Source organism: Schistocerca serialis, chromosome 1, assembly GCF_023864345.2.
Source record: "Schistocerca serialis cubense isolate TAMUIC-IGC-003099 chromosome 1, iqSchSeri2.2, whole genome shotgun sequence".
NCBI lineage: Eukaryota > Metazoa > Arthropoda > Insecta > Orthoptera > Acrididae > Schistocerca > Schistocerca serialis.
The window spans coordinates 1,099,924,909-1,099,943,184 of NC_064638.1; the positions used below are offsets into that span (position 1 = coordinate 1,099,924,909).

Sequence of the window (18,276 nt, forward strand, 5' to 3'; positions counted from 1 at the left end):
AGTTCGAAAAAATGTTTTTATGAGGTTTTTTCCAAACCGGAACTTAGGAACTTACTTTCCGGACATGCCTCGTATGTTATTAATGGGGCGATCCCCATGGGAAACTTCTCCAATACGGTTGTGGACAGTTGCTTCTAAAAACAAAACGCCCAACAAAAGATTACCTGTTGGCTTGCATTACAGAGTTATGATTTCCGTCTACTATAGAGCTGCAGAGGGAACTTAAGGCTGCGTGCTTCAAGCCTACTATTTTTTGGAACTGTGTATCAGAGGCTGCTCAGACTTTTTTATGGTGCAAACTGAGTAACTTCAAAAGTAAAGGAGTTTTTAAGGAATAGCAAAGGGACCAACCTTTTAGTTATTGACGTACATTATTACTACAATGAAATAAAGGTGAAGTTCACCCATTCAGCTTTTACGGCATCATTTATTGAAAAATTAGACATTTTTCCGTATCGTTTATTCCTGCAGCAGACAATGCTTTCTTGTAACCATTTGGTTGAGTTGACAATTTCAATAGATAAGACACATCAGAAACTGTTCTGACATTGGAGAGAGAATCACTCTCTCGTTCTGAAGAACATGATACAGTTTTGGAACTATCAATAGCTGTGACGTTGGCATCTGTACAGTATTTAAGAGAAACCGAGTGCAGCAAACCCAAGAAAAACCTTATTTGCTCCCAAACACAGGGGCGCACACGCGCATGTAGCACTTAAAATCCAGAAAAAAACAATTTACGGAATCACAGTCACGTAAAATGGAACTCAAGTTTCTTTGTGTTTCTGAATTTTGAAGGGCATAAAAATCCAGTAAAATGAAGTAGGCCCGCATAAATATCACGTTTATTATTTTTTCAGCCACTTCTAAGGATAGTATTATGTGAGTGGTGTTTTTAATAACACATTGCTAAAGTGGTATACAGATATTGCAAACTTCCGATAGTCATCGCCAGTGGAATGGAGCCGACTTCTTATTGTACTATTAACCGTAATTGTGTTGACAGTTTCAGGGCGACATGTGTAGAACGTAGAGTTCAAATAATCCCAGAGAAAAATTTAAGTTACATGGATTCAAATGAAGCGACTGACGAGGTCAGCTGATGTCATAGTTGAAGAGGTCAGCTGGTCAGGAAACATACACGATGGTTGCAGTCTGCACGATATTTAATACGTTAAAAATATGCGAGTTATTTGCATTTGCCAGAGCAGTTATTTTTTCTGTACCTTATTTAAGGCTTTTCTTTATTGCCCTTCAAAATCTGGGCGTTATTAAACGTTATCACAGCATGCCGTAACTGCCTAGTCAACCCTTTATTCGGTATTTACACGTTTTAACAAACCTCATCTCTCTCTTCCGGCAATTACACAGTCAAGATTTACATAGTCGTTATATTATCCGATGATGGGGAATTAATCCCTAAAAATGGGGGAAATACTAATGTGTTTTAGAAATAGTGACTGTGCGTTGAAGCCAAGTGGTAATACTGTTGAACAAATACATCGTGGTGGTTTTCAGTTTAGTAGGCCTATAAATTTCGATTTGATGCCACTTCGTCTGTTTGCACATCATTCCCTGCTTCAGATGGTCATTCGACATCACAAGGCTAATTGGATCGCGTTCCAGACAAGCACACTCCATAAATCTGTGCGGCTACTTTAATTTCTCATTGATCTTCACGAGGCTAATTGGACCCCGTTTCAGACATGCTCTTCCCATAAATGTGTGCGGCAGTCAACAGGAATCAGCATGAGATCTCTCCGTCAGTGGAATTAGACCGTGGTTACGCGTACTGGATCTAACGCTTCACTATGGCATATTTAACGGTTGAATTGTCAGAGCTATTTCAGCTAGCCCTCGGTAGGTTATTAACAAGGGGATCTTACGAACTTCCTCTCATTCATTTATTCATATTGATGTGTTATGTACATACATAAACAGGAAGACGTAGCTCTCAATCGTTTTCGAGAAAATCGAGTTTAAAAATTTTATGCATGCATATGTACTTTGTATGGTCATTAACATTTAAGGAGACCGCAGCATAACGGGTAAGCTCTTAGTTTCATAAGCGCTAGGGCTTTGGATCGAATCTCGTTGCCGTTACCTCTCACGCTGTTGCGTGTAAGCAAATACAAAAAGGTCACAGTAATATCTTCAAGGTCCGGGACATTTACAACAGCATTATACAAGAATTTTGTAACCAACATCTTGTAGACATACGTGAGAGAACAGTTTCGTTTGTTCCTCGATTCATAGGGAGGGCAAACGAACACGCAATTGTACGATAAAGTTTTCAAGATTGAGACTGTCTGCAAACCGTGCAGTACTAAAGCAATTTCTCCAAAGTGTACTCCATTGGTGCAGCCTTCTGACGTTTATTTTTACAGGCAAGGGAAGAATCTCATAAAACGACTACAAAATTGCACCTACACCACGAACAGATTGGAGAGATAGCTTCTAGAGAAGGTTACATAAAAATTCAACCAGTTTTGCGCCATTAGTTGACTGTATTAATGTCCGGTGATGTGCTTCGAAATGCGTGGCACGTTGCGAATTTGTCTGATTACCAGGAACCGTTTCCGAATGTAACCAAAGTTTCAAAAATGGTTCAAATGGCTCTGAGCACTATGGGATTTAACATCTATGGTCATCAGTCCCCTAGAACTTAGAACTACTTAAACCTAACTAACATAAGGACATCACACGACACCCAGTCATCACGAGGCAGAGAAAATCCCTGACCCCGCCGGGAATCGAACCCGGGAACCCGGGCGCGGGAACGCTACCGCACGACCACGAGCTGCGGACTAACCGAAGTTTGTTTTGCAGTAGACACACTGAAAAGATCATGCATATGCAAAAATTCGGCGTTCATTGCATTTGTTGTATGTCGCACTAATTGTTGTTTTCGATGTTTCTACGATCGACAGCATTCCGGTTCGTGCAGTTCTCCATAGGTTACACATTATATTTGTTCAAATGTAAATAAAACGACTGTACTGATTTGATTGAAATTACACGTGTATCCCTTTCTATTTTCAAATTCGTTACGACAAATTTTATCGAATTTTCAGGATAAAGGTTATGAAAATAATAAGCAAACCATTAAAAACTGATAATTTACACAATCATAATAAATATGTTGTTAGAATTACTTAGGAATGAACAAAAGAGTACCAGCAGCGAGATTCGATTTAGAAACTTCGCACTTAAAAAACTAAGAGCTTATTCGCTTTTTTTTCTGTTTTCTTCATTTTTAGGGGGGGGTGGTCCCGGCACAAAGTGGGCAGGGGTCATTTTACAAGGCCTGGCCACAATGTCTCCGTTGCCAAACAGAAACATATGGAATGGTTAAATGGTCACATGAGAATACTATTAAATACTATTATTTATTTACAGAAAATATATCTGCCTTTTCCATGGAGTGTGTCTGTCGCCACGATTTTTAAAAAAAAGAAGAGATAGTGCGTACTACTTGCGTGGAACACACACACACACACACACACACACACACACACACACACACACACACACACACACACGAGGTACACTTCTGGACTCGCACATGCGGTGTCGATACTCCACGGACGCCGCCGCCACATCTTCATGGCATGTCTCCTCTTAATGTCGTGCAGGTACCGTCATCTGTTCAATCTTCTATCCGTGGATGTGTCAGATTCATCACCTGTCATGAATGAGCCAGCTACGATGTGTATCGTAGAAGATGTTCTGCAAAGAGGTTCGAAAAATATTGGCTGTACTTAAGGCTCTTCAAAATAGCATAATGACGGCCGTTTATTACTTATGAAGAAATAGTCACAATCGCAAAATGTCATTTATTTAAAATGACCGATTCCGGCACATACATAAGGCCATCTTTAGACTGATTGCCCCATTTGCTGCAGCTGGCGACTTGTTTAGCAGCTGCGTGTTGTCAAGACTCACGTCTTTAAGCAGTTATTGTCATGACAGCACACGCATTGCTCAGTTCCATAGATGCATTCCGACGTCATTTCCGAGCAGGCTGGCGCCCCAACCCACTATCATGGGGATGTTACCACATTTCTCCATGTGACGTTTCCTGAGTTCTGGTTCGGAAGGGGGGTTCCATTGCCTGGGCCCTCGGTCTTCCGATTTGACTCTGCTGATTTCAGTGCTTGGGGGTTTATCAAGGACACTTTATAAAGAACAAAGGTTCGAGATCTGTTGGATTTGAGACAACAGATCTACGCCACCGTAGGAGTGAAGTACCGTTTCGATATCTGTCGAGCTACAGTCGGTGCCCACGGTGAACTGTACCAACATGCATAAAAAGTTTGACCTCCTGTATAAAATGTTGGAGAAATAAAGTTATCAGCCTTAATAAGAACTGAAATACAAACAAATTTTTTGTATACCTCTAACCTGGACATCTTGTTTTTAAGTACGAGTAAAAGTTTCAAACTAGATCTTCTCGAAAACGGTTGAGAGTTGCGTCCTCTTGTTCAAATACTATGCAGCCCTGGTCGTGCGCTACACACCTTGTCAATATGAGTCAAATCGGTGAGGTGAAGTTCATACGGTCACCTTGCAAGCAGTGTGGCCAGTGGCACGTCTGTTGCAGTGAAGCTTCAGCAGTCATGTAGAGAGACGGCAGCTGTCGGCTGCGCGGCCTCTGCAGCCTGGTTGGAAAGCGGTGCGCCGCGGGGCTCGAACCGGCGGCCGCCCGGTCCATAAATAGCAGAGCGGCCTCCCACGCCTGGCTCAGTCCGCGTGACCTGCATACGACAAGTGGGCCATGGACCCCGATGGCCGGCTCTGATAGCGCGTCAGAAAGGACGACGTTCTCCTGCACACGCTCTCTGCCCGCACTCTCCAGGCTATCTCGTGTTGTCCGGCACGAAGGCGTGGAGCTCTTCGACCGCACCTCGCTAGCCGAGGTCATTAAAACACGTCAAAGCGGTGGCTCTCGACTGAAAGAAAGGTGGTTCGAACCCATACGGTGGAACTTCACCAACAGTATTTGGTCGGCAAGGGGTAGAGCGGTTGTGGCGTAAAAGTCTCCGATTACCAGTTTTCGCGCCAATATCCTGGATGAAATTCCAAACTTCTCCAGTATGTCTCATGAAGTGGAGGCTTCTCTCACAGACGGTACTGATTCGTCCGTCGCCCGACGGCGCCCTTGATGCTATTCGAGAGTAGGTTGTGTTGGCATCTACTTTCACCCTCTCCCTTCTCTCATCATCACACCACACAAACATGACATCACTCCACACTACACTACAAACGCCACGATTACGGTCACATAAACTCAAAAGACATGACATAACGCAAGGAAAGGTATATTTTTTAAAATATTGGGACACCAATGAAGGGAGCGCCCCCACTGCTTAGAGTGAAGCTTGTATTTGTTATGTAGTATAATCAGACTAGTAACGTCGACCTTAATCTGAGGAAATTTCGGAGAATGAACGTTTGGAGCATAGTAAACTGTTGGCTTCCCAAGAGATAATACACGTACAGATACAAAGCAGTGTTATCCTACGTAACGGTAAGTCAGATTGGGCATCAAAGTTAAAATATTTTATATCTGCCTCTCATTATTTGACAAGAACAAATATGTTAGCGAATTTCATCGTACAATCGAGAGCAGATCCATGGGTGGACACGTATCGCACACAGTGCAATGCACGACACACTTAGGCAGTCAATCGTCATCAATAAGGATATTTGTACTTTTATTTAATGAATCGAAATGTTCATTACAAGGCCCAAGATTGCAGTTGATGTTCAGTCTTATCATTAGCTTGCAAAGAAATTCGAAATGTAGCGATTATTATAGAAGGAAATAATTTAATACCTCATGAATAGTGTTCATGAGTTTGTTATTTTAGTAAATTATGGACTGTGGAAAAATCGGAAAGAAACGAATAAAAGCGTTCAAAATGTGTTGCCGCAGAAGGATAATGAAAGTTAGGTGACCTGATAAAGTTTCCGCAGAATCAGCGAATGAACATAGGAAAAACATTGGCAAGAAGTAGTGAGAAAGTGCTAGGACGTATGTTAAGACATCAGAGAATAATTTCCATGACACTACAGGGAGGTCTAGAGGGGAAAATCTCTAGGGCAAGACAGAGACGGAAATACATTCAACAAATAATTGGGGATGTAAGGTGCATGTGAAGCTCTGAGATGAAGAGATTGGCACAGCAGAGGAATTCTTGGCGGCCGGCTTCGAACCAGTCAGGGGATCAATAAAAAATTGTAACCATTTATTTTTATTTTCAATTGAAGGTTGTGCATCGCAGTCATCCACACTCAATCGATACACGTAACGGCACAATTCACACACCGCGGGGAAAGAGGTAGTTGTGGGCGGAGGAATGATCCCCTTCGTAATAGTCGGTTTAACATGGCCCTCGTAGTCGCCTAGACAATAATGCTATATGACTTTTTCTTTCCTTTTGCCCTTGTAAAACTCAATTTATTCGGTAAATTACGACAGTGGGAACCCTTTGCGGGTGACGAGTATCTTCTTGCTGGCTTTTATTTTTTTCTTTGTCGTGATTCTACGTTCTGTTGTCAACGCAATCGGCAGAGGCAAAATATCTGCTGCAATGGGCAACAGCATTGAATGGAATTAGTGGTGAATTAGCTGAAGGATCAGTCACGGGATTCACCTGAAACGATTACGGGGAACGAGGCAAACGCAATTTGGGAATACATCCGTTGTCGATGCCAGCGACTCCTTACCATAGAATTTAGAAGTCCAGCATCTAGCTTAATGTTTAGCTTCAGGTCTACGTTGAGATTATTAGACTTGCAGTACTACTCCTTTACAGGGCTCGGTCCCTCTGGTTTCTGCGAAACACAAATTGTTTTTATGTAGAAGCATGTTTCAGCACAAAAAACAAATTGTTTTTATGTAGAAATATGTTTAAACACATGTATTTCTGTCCTTGTTATTAAAAATACAACATGTTTTATGAAACCATTTGTGAGTAAGTATTAGGCCATAATACTTTTTACGATTTTCTTTTTTTTACCTTAACTGATAGCTGGCTTGGTTTTGTGAAGCATCATTAAGTTGTTGTATAGCTTGTCATCTTCAACAGGACGATGTTTTTATACAGGTGCTTGGAAAAGTTATTCAACCATTAATTAATTATCAGCTAATAATTACAAAAAATCGCAACAAAAAATGGTTCAAATGGCTCTAAGCACCAGGGGACTTAACATCGGAGGTCATCAGTTCCCTGGACTTAGAACTACTTAAACCTGACTAACCTAAGAACATCACACACATCCATGCCTGAGGCAGGATTCGAACCTGCGACCGTAGCAGCAACACGGTTCCGGACTGAAGCGCCTAGAAACGCTCAAAATCGCAACAAACACAACAAAATTTGTAGGCATAATTTTCGCTCGCAATTGTTATCTTAGAACATTTTGTACTATCAGATTGTCAATAAAATAAACGCTAATCCACGGTGTTTAGATCTGGTGAAACATGTTTGAACAAGGAAGCTAAGAAGAATTATATTTTTCAGAAAGAGGTACAATCAAGTCCTATAATATTTTCCGCATAAACGTGTGTTTAGAGCATCATAAACCAAAGGTTAATTATCATGCTTGGACAGACAAAAAAATATGCACCCCTTCGGAGAAAGACGCTGGAATTAGTTTATCACGATTTAAGGAGACAGCGATAATGTAACTCAAAATGTACATCACAAACATTGCGAAGAACTCAGAGTCGCTAATTAAAAGCTAATTTCTTTGTGAACTTTTAAATAAATGTCACGACGTTTCTTTTGAGTCATTGGTCTTCTGACTGGTTTTATGCATCTCGCCACGAATTCCTCTCCTGTGCTAACCTCTTCATCTCCGAGTACACTTTAGTATCATGCAAGTTATTCGAACAGTCCACGGTTATACTGCCGGTTCAGAGTGTCCAATGGGCCCGTTGGACACTGTGAACCGGCAGTATATCCGTGGACTGTTCGAGTAACAAATACGCCGGGAGAAACTGAAGAATCACATGCAAGTTATTCCTTATGTCTTAATTGATGTCCTGTCATCCTGTACCTTCATCTTGTCAGTGTTATCCATATATTCCTTCGGTCTCCGATACTGTGAAGAACTTTCTCATTCCTTAACTTCTCAGCCCACCTAATTTTCAACATTCTTCTGTAGCACCACATCTCAAATGCTTGAGTTCTCTTCCGTTCTGGTTTTCCCATAGTTCATGTTTCACTACCATTCTATGCTGTGCCCCAAACGCACATTTCAGAAACTTCTTCGTCAAATTAAAGCCTATGTTTGATACCATCAAACTTCTCTTGGCCAGAAATGCTCCTTTTGCCAGTGCTAGTCTGCTTTTGATCTCCTCTTTGGTCCATCCGTCATGGATTATATTGCTGCCTATGTAGCAGAAGTCCTTAACTTCATTTACCTCGGCCGTCAGTCCTAATGTTACATTTCTTGCTCTTCGTATTTCTGATACTTCTTATTACTTTCGTCATTCTTCTTTACTCGCAATCCGTATTCTGTACTCAGCAGACGCTTCATTCCTTTCAGTAGATCCTGTTATTCTTCTTTACTTTCACTGGCAATAGCAATATCATCAGTGAATCTTATCAGCAATATCCTTTCAACTTGTATTTTAATTCCACTCTTGAATCTTTCTCTTATTTCCATCACAAATCTTCGATGTACAGACTACACCCCGTCTTACACCCTTCTCAATCCGAGCACTTCGTTCTTGATCTTCCACTCTTACTATTCCCTCTTGGCTCTTGTACATGTTGAATATTACCCGTCTCTCACTATAGCTTACCCCAGATTTCCTCAGAATTTTGAACATCTTGCACCATTTTACATTGTCGAACGCTTTTAGTCTCGCTTCCATTATCAGCCGCTACATCAGAACTGCCTCTCTCGTGTCTTCATCTTTCCTACAGCCAAACTTATCGTCATCTAATACATCCTAAATTTTATATGTATATTACTCTTGTCAGCAACTTTGATGCATGGGCTGTTAAGCTGATTGTGCGATAATTGTCGCACTTTTCAGCTCTTGCCGTCTTCGGAATTGTGTGAATGATGCTTTTCCAAAAGTCAGATGGTATATCGTCAGGCTCATGCATTCTACACATCAACGTAAATAGTAGTTTTGTTGCTATTTCCCCCAATGATGTTAGAAATTCTGATGGAATGTTATCTTTTCCTTCTGCCTTATTTGATTTTAAGTCCTCCAAATTCTGATTCTAATTCTAGATCCCCTATCTTTTCTAAATAGACTCCTGTTTCTTTTTCTGTCACATCAGACAAATCTTCCTCCTCGTAGAGGCCTTCAACGTACTCTTGCTACCTATGCGCTCACTCCTATGCATTAACAGTGGAATTCCCGTTGCACTCTTAATGTTACCACTCTTGCTTTTAATGTCACGAAAGGTTTTTTTTTACTTTCCTTTATTCTGAGTCTGTCCATCCGACAATCATTTCTTTTTAGATTTCTTCACATTTTTCATCCAGCCATTTCGCCTTAGGTTCCCTGCACTTCCTGTTTATTTTATTCCTAACTAACTTGTATTTCTGTATTCCTCAGTTTCCCTGAACATTTTTGTAATTCCTTCTTTCATCTATCAATTGAAGTATTTCTGCTGTTGCCCATGGTTTATTTGCAGTCACTTTCCTTGTACCTATTTTCCTTTCCAACTTCTGTGATTGCTCTTTTTAGAGCTGTCCATTCATCTTCAGCTGAACTGCTTACTGAGCTATTCCTTATCGTAGTACCAATAGCCTCAGAGAACTTCGAGCGTACCTCTTAATTCCGTAGCACTTCCGTCGCAGGGAGGAAGAGTGTAGGCACTTATGTGTCAAATTTCTGCGTCGCGGTGCGAGGCAGTCACGAGGTTTCGAAAAAGCGACTCTTAATTTTACTGAGACCATTTTAAGCAAAAACTAGTTTTTCACGAAAACAAATGTTTATGACATCACATTTCCTGAGCTGTGTGTCGTACAATTATATAATTTTGCAGGTACATTCTCTGGTATACGTGGATACTGTCTGCAACATGTGTTACGGATGCAGTTAGTAGTGAAGAAATAATAAATAAAATCTTCATGCCTGATGCTAAAGTTTGGCTGCATCTATATCTACATCTACATGGATACTCTCCAAATCAAATTTAAGTGCCTGGCAGAGGGTTAATCGAACCACCTTCAAAATTCTCTATTATTCGAATGTCGTATAGTGCGCGGAAAGAACGAACACCTATATCTTTCCGTACGAGTTCTGATTTCCCTTATTTTATCGTGGTGGTCGTTTCTCCCTATGTAGGTCGGTGTCAAGAAAATATTTTCGCTTCGGAGGAGAAAGCTGGAGACTGTAACTTCGTGAGAAGATTCCGTTGCCAGAACAGCGAAAATGTAATTAGCGTAAACTTCTTTTCTTTCATCATTTTGTGGAGGGTGTCATCGAGAAGTAGTTTCGTATACGTTTGATATTATGTGTGAACTTTATTGCAAGTCGCTAAGTGCTAGTCAGTTATGCTGCCTCAAGACAAACGCACAATCTTTAACTGTATTAATTTTCTCCTACTGTCAAACTTTCAATAAACGGCTGTACCTCGTAATGAGTATATTATGACAGCATTTAAAATTTTTAAGTTCGGTCATGAATTACGCGAAATACTGAAAATCGAAGTTTTGCTGCCGGCCGCGGTGGTCTAGCGGTTCTGGCGCTGCAGTCCGGAACCGCGGGACTGCTACGGTCGCAGGTTCGAATCCTCCCTCGGGCATGGGTGTGTGTGTTGTCCTTAGGTTAGTTAGGTTTAAGTAGTTCTAAGTTCTAGGGGACTTATGACCTAAGATGTTGAGTCCCATAGTGCTCAGAGCCATTTGAACCATTTTTGAAGTTTTGCTGTACCTCTGCAGCAAGTGGTATCAGGTTTCGGATTAGAATTTTAGTAATATAGATACTTTAAACTCTGTATGAAAATTTACTAGAGGACAAATGTAAGGATGTAGAGGCCCATCTCACTAGGGGTAAGATAGATACCGCCTACAGGAAAATTAAAGAGACCTTTGGAGATAAGAGAATGACTTGTATGAATATCAAGAGTTCAGATGGAAACCCAGTTCTAAGCAAAGAAGGGAAAGCAGAAAGGTGGAAGGAGTATATAGAGGGTCTATACAAGGGCGATGTACTTGAGGACAATATTATGGAAATGGAAAAGGATGTAGATGAAGATGAAATGGGAGATACGATACTGCGTGAAGAGTTTGATAGAGCACTGAAAGACCTGAGTCGAAACAAGGCCCCCGGAGTAGACAATATTCCATTGGAACTACTGACGGCCGTGGGAGAGCCAGTCCTGACAAAACTCTACCATCTGGTGAGCAAGATGTATGAAACAGGCGAAATACCCTCAGACTTCAAGAAGAATATAATAATTCCAATCCCAAAGAAAGCAGGTGTTGACAGATGTGAAAATTACCGAACTATCAGCTTAATAAGTCACAGCTGCAAAATACTAACACGAATTCTTTACAGACGAATGGAAAAACAAGTAGAAGCCAACCTCGGGGAAGATCAGTTTGGATTCCGTAGAAACACTGGAACACGTGAGGCAATACTGACCTTACGACTTATCTTAGAAGAAAGATTAAGGAAAGGCAAACCTACGTTTCTAGCATTTGTAGACTTAGAGAAAGCTTTTGACAGTGTTGACTGGAATACTCTCTTTCAAATTCTAAAGGTGGCAGGGGTAAAATACAGGGAGCGAAAGGCTATTTACAATCTGTACAGAAACCAGATGGCAGTTATAAGAGTCGAGGGACATGAAAGGGAAGCAGTGGTTGGGAAGGGAGTAAGACAGGGTTGTAGCCTGTCCCCGATGTTGTTCAATCTGTATATTGAGCAAGCAGTAAAGGAAACAAAAGAAAAATTCGGAGTAGGTATTAAAATTCATGGAGAAGAAATAAAAACTTTGAGGTTCGCCGATGACATTGTAATTCTGTCAGAGACAGCAAAGGACTTGGAAGAGCAGTTGAATGGAATGGACAGTGTCTTGAAAGGAGGATATAAGATGAACATCAACAAAAGCAAAACAAGGATAATGGAATGTAGTCTAATTAAGTCGGGTGATGCTGAGGGAATTAGATTAGGAAATGAGGCACTTAAAGTAGTAAAGGAGTTTTGCTATTTGGGGAGCAAAATAACTGATGATGGTCGAAGTAGAGAGGATATAAAATGTAGGCTGGCAATGGCAAGGAAAGCGTTTCTGAAGAAGAGAAATTTGTTAACATCCAGTATTGATTTAAGTGTCAGGAAGTCATTTCTGAAAGTATTCGTATGGAGTGTAGCCATGTATGGAAGTGAAACATGGACGATAAATAGTTTGGACAAGAAGAGAATAGAAGCTTTCGAAATGTGGTGCTACAGAAGAATGCTGAAGATTAGATGGGTAGATTACATAACTAATGAGGAAGTATTGAATAGGATTGGGGAGAAGAGAAGTTTGTGGCACAACTTGACCAGAAGAAGGGATCGGTTGGTAGGACATGTTCTGAGGCATCAAGGGATCACCAATTTAGTATTGGAGGGCAGCGTGGAGGGTAAAAATCGTAGGGGGAGACCAAGAGATGAATACACTAAGCAGATTCAGAAGGATGTAGGTTGCAGTAGGTATTGGGAGATGAAAAAGCTTGCACAGGATAGAGTAGCATGGAGAGCTGCATCAAGCCAGTCTCAGGACTGAGGACCACAACAACAACAACAACAACATGAAAATTTACGTGAAACTTCATATCAAGGAGCTATGGAGCCTTCCTGTTGTTGTCCCATTTGTCTACGGTGTCGGCATCGTTATATGGGTTGTAGTTAGTGTCAGCTAAGGGCTGGATAGTCTTCCTGCCCCCAATCTCCGCCCCCCTCCCCCTTGCCCCACCTATCGGCGTATAGTGTAAATCTCATGTGTTCACATCTGAGATAGTTTTCTAAATGTTTGTGATTCATATATACGAGACAGGACGTGGACACGAGCCCGGTATTTTACCTGGATGGATGTAGGAAACCTCCTAAAAACTCCGTCCGGGCTACTCGGCTCACCAGCTCTCGTCGTTAATCCTTGACGCGGATTCGATTGTGGGCAAGGTCTTCTCCCCGAATCCTGGAAGCGGCGAGCTGAGGCGCTCGGCTTTACTGACAGGTCATCAAGGATTTATGGAGCCCACGACAGATAAAAACTATTTTGTATTCCAGAGGGAGACCAACGACCTTTTGAGTGACTGTTCATCGTATGGAAACACACGCAGCGAAGAGTTTCCCCATTTCACTTCAACTGTTTTCGTTCCTATCTTCCGTACCGATAAGCCTTGACTCACAGTCCAGAGTGCGTTCACAGGCTAGGTTATCCGGCAGCTAGTGTTTCATGCGACACGTCAGGTTTTCTGAGTAGGTGAAAGAAAGTCTTGTGTACTTTAATCCTAGCAATGCGTCATTTGACAGTAGTCGCACAGGACGTGTTACGCAGTGTGTTCATGGTGGCATGCTCTGTGAACTGAGATTAACTGCAACTGCTCTTCCATATTCCTCGTAAAGACACCTTAATATTATATGCTTAGCAAATATAACGAATTTGGCGCTCCGAAGAACAGAAGAAATCAGACAACAGATTGACAGTATCCTGCTTTAGATCATGAAGCATTTTGTAATAAGCCAGTCATACATCGCTAACGACAAAATAAACAGTTATAATAGGTTCAAATTCCAGCCTAACATCAATCTTCTATCACGTTGACACCACCTTTTGATATTCGCCAAACAAACGAAATGAAACGTAAGCTTGGTCATTCAGGTAACGCTAGTTACAATGTGTTTTTATGTAACTAGCGGAAGACGGAGAAATGTGAATAACATTTCGACATTTGTAGCTTCTTAACATCAGATTACACATAATTACAAACTTTTGCTTACTGTCCGTAGTCCTATCATATTGGTTTAAGAAATAAGGCCTCACGAGGAGCTTCGCTGATAAAATTCCGAGAATGCACACTTCCAGCGACGTATTACTTCTTTCAACACATATACCAGGAAATGATAGAAATGGGGAACAACAGAATTCATCTACGTCGATTCATTCGCGAAGTTGGAGGGGCTATGATAGTGAACCCAGAAGTATCCTCCGTCACACAAAATAAGCTGAATCACAGCGTATACAGATAGTTGTAATTCACGAGAATGAGTTGTCCGACACGACGCAGACAGTTTGGCTGTGACAAGGAAAATGGCACGCAGAAGTGTGCGCTTCCAGCGAATGGGCGGTGTCCGCTGACAGCAAACACAGCGGGCGCATGGGCGCTCTCGGTTTGCAGTGAGGCAACCTCAGCGGCTGCCTCTGGCTTCGTGGAACGCCTTAGAGTCCGTGAACAGTACTCGCTACCGACTTCCTTACAAAAAAAGTTATACGCCGAGAAGACATGTTAAGGTATCAGTGTAGCTTTGTATACGTACATAACATCGATGAATGTGTAAGTAATTAGCGCTGCATTTCTCTGTGATAGGTAGAATGGCCATCAAAGTGGATTAATACTATTCGTATTTAGTGTTGTTACAGACAGACTAAGGTGGTTACAATGGTTCCATCTTTTGGACAATACTTTGAGGCTGTGGACCCGTACATCTAGAAATTATTGCAGTAAAAATTATCATTTTGATATTCGTATTTAGTGTTGTTACAGACAGACTAAGGTGGTTACAATGGTTCCATCTTTTGGACAATACTTTGAGGCTGTGGACCCGTACATCTAGAAATTATTGCAGTAAAAATTATCATTTTGATAGTAAGTAGGAGCTCTGCAAGCAATTATTCAGGAAGTTGGGAATAATGATTTTACAGCCATTGTATATTATGTGCCTCACCCATGTCAAGGAAAACCTAAGTTCATTTAGCAAGAGGTATGAGGCAGACAATTACAGCTATCCGGACACCCTATGTAATGCGCAGCTGACCACTACGTATCAGACGAGGCGGTTCTGCCATCATAGAAGGAGGCATGGAATATTGTGTTGGTCAGAGGAGTAGTAGTAACAGCAGAATGGGTCGGTCAGGCGAGTCGGTGACTTCGAATGTGAGCCAGTCTTCGGGTGCCACGTGAGTAACAAATCGGGCGGGGACATTTCAATTCTTCTAAAACTACCCAAGTGATGTGACTGCGTAGTAAAAACGAGAAGAACGGCCAAAGTTAAACCAAGACCAGGTAAACCTCAGATATTGATGCACAGGGTCTGCCGAACACTGTGGCGAGTGACTGTAAAAAATTGCATGAAATCAGAGCAAGGAATTACTCGGGAGTTCCAAAGTCCTACCAGCAATCCAACTAGCACAGTGACTTTGCATGAGGGGTTAAATTTCTGTTGTCGGTGTTAAGCGGCGCTTGAGGTGGCGTCAAGAGGTACCTCACTAGACAGTGGGTGTCTGAAAACGAGTGATTTGGAGTAATGCATCGTGCTACGCCATGTGACAGTGCGATGGAACGGTTTAAGTTTGACGAATGCCTCGAGAACGTTATCTGTCATCGTCTGTAGTACCAACAGTGAAGTGCAGAGAAGTGGTGTTACTGGAGGGGGTGTTTTTTGTAGTTAGGGCGTAGCTCCCATATTCATATTGCGCTTAATAAAGCGCTAAATGCAGAAGGAGACGAACTCATTTGACAGCATTGTGTATTGTGTACAGTAGAAGAACTGTTAGCAGACCCGACGATTGTTTATAGCAGCATGAAAGGGCACCCTGTCATAAAGCTGGTTGTGTGTGGTTCGACAGTAACATTCCTGAAATGGACTGGCCTTCCCAGGGTCCCAACCTGAACCCAGTGGAACACTGCTGGCGTGAGTCAGAACTTTGACTACGTTCCATACCTCAGCGTCCAAAATCATTACATTCTCTGCGTTCTGCTCTTGAGGAAGAATGGGCTACCATTCCTCCACAGGCATCTAAACACCTCACTGAAATTGTCTCCAGCAGAGTTCAAACTGTCATAAAAGCAAAGTGCTGACACAGTTCTTATTAATATACATTAAAATGCCGTGTGGCTGCGGCCTCCCGTCGGGTAGACCGTTCGCCTGGTGCAAGTCTTTAGAGTTGACGCCACTTCGGCGACTTGCGTATCGATGGGTTCAAAAACGGCTCTGAGCACTATGCGACTTAACTTCGGAGGTCATCAGTCGCCTAGAACTTGAAACTAATTAAACCTAACAAACCTAAGGACATCACACGCATCCATGCCCGAGGCAAGATTCGAACCTGCGAGCGTAGCGGTCACGCGGTTCCAGACTGAAGCGCCTAGAACCGCACGGTCACAACGGCCGGCGTATCGATGGGGAAGAAATGATGATAAGGACAACACGACACCCGGGAATCTAACCCGGGCCGTTAGGTATGACATTCCGTCGCGCTGACCATTCAGCTACCAGGGGCGGGTAATATACAGGGTGTTTATAAATGAATATCGGGGCCGGCCGAAGTGGCCGTGCGGTTAAAGGCGCTGCAGTCTGGAACCGCAAGACCGCTACGGTCGCAGGTTCGAATCCTGCCTCGGGCATGGATGTTTGTGATGTCCTTAGGTTAGTTAGGTTTAACTAGTTCTAAGTTCTAGGGGACTAATGACCTCAGCAGTTGAGTCCCATAGTGCTCAGAGCCATTTGAACCATTTTTTTTAATATCGGGATTTTAACGCTTTATAATATTTAGTATATTAAACTTACAGTTACAAATGAAATGTCAAATGAACGAGCAAGTTAAACAGTTTTACCAAGAACCTTATAAATGTTCAATGTGAGCACCATTTGTCACACGGCACACATCAAGTCTATAGCTGAGTTCTTCCCAAACGTTGGTAAGTGTGTCTTCAGTGAATGTAGCAACAGCTGATTCAGTCCGGTTTCTTAATTCAGGGAGGTCTGCTGGTAGCGGAGGCACGTACAGATGATCCTTGAAGGAAAAAATCGCATGGCGATCAGTCGGGTGAACTTGGAGGCCATGCAAACCAAGCCCTGTCATTGGGCCCCTTGCGGCCTATGCAGCGCTTGGGTACAGTGAATTATAACCACTTGCGTACTTCGCTATTATGTAACATTTATAAGGTTCTTGGTAAAATTGTTTGAGCTGCTCTTTTATTTGACATATCATTTATAACTGTAAGTTTAATGTAATAAATAGTATAAAGCGTTAAAACCCCGATATTCATTTATAAACACCCTGTACATTAATAGATGTCTAGATAATTTTGATCAGGACTTGTTTAAATTACTAGTAATGTCTTATATTGTTCGCATTGTACTTTATTAATGTTGTAAATTTGACACAGTCTGTCAGGCCGCATCTGCGCATCTGATGGATGGCGCAGATCTGGTAATAAATAGTTGTTGTTGTTGTTATGGTCTTCAGTCCTGAGATTGGTTTGATGCAGCTCTCCACGCTACTCTATCCTGTGCAAGCTTCTTCATCTCCCAGTACCTACTGCAGCCTACATCCTTCTGAATCTGCTTAGTGTATTCATCTCTTGGTCTCCCTCTCCGATTTTTACCCTCTACGCTGGCCTCCAATACTAAATTGGTGATCCCTCGATGTCTCAGAACATGTCTTACCAACCGATCCCTTCTTCTAGTCAAGTTGTACCGCAAGCTCCTCTTTTCCCCAATTCTATTCAATACCTCCTCATTAGTCATGTGATCTACCCACCTAAACTTCAGCATTCTTCTGTAGCACCACTTTTCGAAAGCTTCTATTCTCTTCTTGTCTAAGCTATTTATCGTCCACGTTTCACTTCCATACATAGCTACACTCCATACAAATACTTTCAGAAACGACTTCCTGACATTTAAATCTATACTCGATGTTAACAAATTTTTCTTCTTCAGAAACGCTTTCCTTGCCACTGCCAGTCTACATTTTATATCCTCTCTACTTCGACCTGCCGGCCGGAGTGGCCAAGCGGTTCTAGGCGCTTCAGTCTGGAACCGCGCGACCGCTACGGTCGCAGGTTCGAATCCTGCCTCGGGCATGGATGTGTGTGATGTCTTTAGGTTGGTTAGGTTTAAGTAGTTCTAAGTTCTAGGGGACTGATGACCAGAGATGTTAAGTCCCATAGTGCTCAGAACCATTTGAACCATTTTTTTGACAGAATTACGATGTCATCGGCGAACCTCAAAGTTTTTATTTCCTCTCCATGGATTTTAATACCTACTCCGAACTTTTCTTTTGTTTCCTTTATTGCTTGCTGAATATATAG

The 18,276-nt window shown here is 42.0% G+C and overlaps 1 protein-coding gene across 2 annotated transcripts in view; it reads left to right on the top strand.

The window, feature by feature from the left end:
* LOC126416381 (uncharacterized) overlaps positions 1-18,276 on the top strand; it is a 404,335-nt gene that overhangs the window by 375,593 nt on the left and 10,466 nt on the right. The window lies entirely within an intron of this gene.